This window comes from Cebus imitator, unplaced genomic scaffold (assembly GCF_001604975.1).
Source record: "Cebus imitator isolate Cc_AM_T3 unplaced genomic scaffold, Cebus_imitator-1.0 Scaffold193, whole genome shotgun sequence".
In the NCBI taxonomy this organism is placed as follows: Eukaryota; Metazoa; Chordata; class Mammalia; order Primates; family Cebidae; genus Cebus; species Cebus imitator.
In genome coordinates, this window is record NW_016107508.1 from 2045791 (window position 1) to 2049457 (window position 3667).

Here is a 3667-nt window from a genome sequence, read left to right on the forward strand (position 1 = left end):
TTTTTTTTTTTTTTTTTTAATTTGAGACAGAGTCTTGCTCTTTTGCCCACACTGAAGTGCAGTGCCTCAATCTCGGCACACTGTGCAACCTCTGCCTCTGAGGTTCAAGCAGTTCTAATGCCTTAGTTTCTCAACTAGCTGGGATTACAGGCGTGCCACCACGCCTGGCTAATTTTTGTATTTTCAGTAGAGATGGGGTTTCACCATATTGGCCAGGCTGGTCTTGAACTCCTAACCTCAAGTGATCCGCCCACCTTGGCCTCCCAAAATGTTGGGACTACAGGCATGAGCCACTGAACCCAGCTGAGGCCTGTTTTCTCCACCAGCTGTGCACCATTTGTGTCTGCGTCCTCAGTGTTGATTGGAAATAGGTGCTCGTGGGCTCCTCCCACGTCAGTGCTCCTCTAGGCCCTGGGAAGCAGCACAAAGCTCATGCGGAATCCAGCATCAATGGCCCTGAGCCCAGCATCCAGGGAACGGCATCTGGACTGGGCTGAGTTAAATTCCTTGGCACCCACCAGCTCACTCAGCCAGTCAACAAACACCCGTTAGACTCTGGGCCCAGGCCAGCATGGTGTGAGCAGCAGTGGGTGCTCTTAGATGCAGCTTGGTCCCGAAGGTCAGTGTCACCAATGTGAAAAAAAGGCAACTACCCAGAAGGTGAGGATGCCCAGTTGTGATCTTAGATTGCCCCCAACACCCCCACCCCAGTCCCCACCAAGGCAGACACCACCCTCTTCCTCTGCTTCCAAGCTCCCGTCAGCCCTGGGCTGGGCTGGGCAACACAGCCTCCTGCCCCGGCTTTCGGGCCAGCAGCACCCTGCCTCCCACCAGGCCCGTGCAGTCTCGCACATGCTGGCAGATGCCCATACATTCTTCAAAACCCATCTTCAGGCTTATAAGCCTGGTGGGAAAGGTTGGGGGATTCTGTTTCCCCAACCACCGTGTGGCCCAGGTTTGGGGTGGAGCTGTGGTTCAGAGGTTGCGTGCGGCACCTGCCTTGCTCTGGGTTCTGTTGCCTGGTTTCCAGGAAGGAGATGGAGCTTGCCAGTGGGCTGCATTGAGAGAGCCGCTGTAAGAACGTGTGTATGTGTGCATGCGTGTGTGTGTGTATATTTGCTATGTGTGCCAGGCCCGCCCTCCATCCTGAGGCCAATGCTGGAATCCACCTGTCAGAAGAAGCTGGTGAGCCCTCGTGAGCCCCCAGAGAGCAGGAGAGGGGTTATCTGGAGCGCTTGTCATGTGGATATGTCTGCCCCCAGGGAGCTATGACCAGGAAAGCTGGGGGGCCTGACACAGGGCCAGGAGAAAACATAATGTGAGCTTCAAGAGTACAGATATTCCCACTGCCCCCAGTGGGCTGTGACTGGAAAAATGGGAAGTTGATTGCATTTGAAGATAGAGCTTTTGAAGAGATGATTAATGTTAGGCCAGGCATGGAGGCTTATGTCCATAATCTCAGCACTTTGGGAGGCCGAGGCAATGGACCACTTGAGGTCAGGAGTTTGAGACCGGCCTGGCCAACAAGGCTTTCTCTACTAACATGGCCTGTCTCTACTAAAAACACAAAAATCAGCCAGGCGTGGTGGTGGGAGCCTCTAATTCCTAGCTACTCCGGAATCTGAGGCAGGAGAATCACTTGAACCCTGGAGGTGGAGGTTGCAGTGAGCCGAGATCACTCCATTGCACTCCCTCAGGAGATGATCAAGACTCTGTCTCAAAGAAATAAATAATAAATAAATAAATAAAATAAGGTCATCCAGGTGGGCCCTAATCCAATACAACTGATGTCCTTATAAGAAAAGAGACACCAGGGACCTGTGAACAGGAGGAGGCTGTGTGAGGAGAGAAGGTGGCTCTCTGCCAGCTCAGGAGAGAGGTCTCAGGAAAAAGTAACCCTACCAACATGTTGATCTCGAACTTCCAGCCTTCAGAACTGTGAGGAAATGAGTTTTCACAGAATGGGCAATGACAAATATTCCAGGTAACCCCACTGGGGGCTCATGAGGGCTCCCCGGCCTCTCCTGACAGGTGGACTCCAACATTAGCTTCAGGGTGGAGGGCTGGGCACACACATACGCGCACACACACACACACACACAAACGCACGCCCTGGGGTGCCGGAGGTCAGGCCGTCAACATATGCATTTTTGGAGGGACACAATTTAGTCCGTAACAGGGGGTGACTTGTCCCACCGTTCAAGCTAACGAAATGAGTTTGAACTCAGGGCTGACTGACCCTAAACCCATGGCTCTCTCCTGCCCCCATGCAGCACCCCAAGTGACGGATCTTAGAAAACCAAAGTCGGAAAAGCCTTGGCTGTCGAACCCCAGCGCTTGGGGGACCCTGCCTGAGGCAGTGGCTGTTGTGACCTGGCTCACGGGCCCAGGATGCAACTGATGAGTCCTGACGTCTCCACTACCCTGAGCGAGGGCTGAGGAGTGCAGTGCTGGGCGTGTGTGTCCAAGGGTGACCAGGCCACTGGCCTGATGCACGGCAGGGTCTGTGTCTCCTCCCTGGCATTTGTCCCTCTCCCCATGGCCTCTGGCTCCCTCCTTCCTGCGCTTTTACCCTGCACAGCCTGTGGGTGGGACCAGGCCAGCAGTCCTGGGAGAAGCCACCAGGGTTTCTCCAGAGAGACCAGGCGTGCCTGGCCCTGTGCCTCCCCATCCCCATGGCCCTCCCATGACAGCTGGGCACAGTGTCCTGCCTGCCATGAGATGTCCCAAACGGACACTGAAGAGGCCTGGCCAGGATGGCCCTACAACCCCTTAATGGGTGTATTGCCTTCACCCCAGAAATCAGCAAGTTTCTTCTGGCAGGGACAGACCCACAGGTGAGGTGAGTGGAGAAGAACGGAAGCCTGGGGGCAGGGAGCAGCCAGAGAAGCAGAGTGGGGGGTGTCCCCTGGGTGCAGTGTAGATACCCCTTCCCCCACCCCACATACACTCACAGATGAGCCTGCCTTCCCCTCTCAGCAGGCCCAAGGCCATGTCTGCAAGGCTAGGCACACATTTGCGGGTACAGTTGCCAGGTACCTGCTCAGCCAGCCGGGATCCAGGATTCAGATGCCTTCTGCTTAGTGGGATCACCGGGTGGAGGAGGGGGAGCAGCTGTGGCTGGAGCAGGCCCTGCCTTCACAGGAAGGTCCCGTGGAGCAGGGCTTTGGAGAGAAAGTGCCATCTCCCAGTGGTGGCTTTTCTCCTACCAGTTTGCTGGGACACGCTGGCTTCCAGGAAAGCTGTCCAGAAACCGCCCCCGTGCAGCCCACGCAGCCCTAAACCAGCAGGAAATTCTGAAATGTTTGGCTTCCGGGTCAGAAAACCTGCTCAGTGGTTCAGTGGGAAGAACTGAACTGAAGCCGGAAGACCTGGGCTCCAGGCCAGCTGCAAGCCCTGTGCACATCCTTAACAACTTTGAGCCTCAGTTTCCCCATTCTTAAAATGAAAATGCATATTATATACTGACTTCCCAGGCTCCTTGCAGGGATTATCCAAGTTCCTGGGTGGGGGCAGGCAGGGGACGTCTCAGATCTTCTTGAAAAGGTAAATCAACTCAAGGCTAGCATGTACGGGCACTGAAGGCGTTCGCTGCCAAAGCTGCATGGCTGAGGGGATGAGCGGAGCTGAAATCCCGTCTGTGTGCCACTTATCAGGGCCAATACCC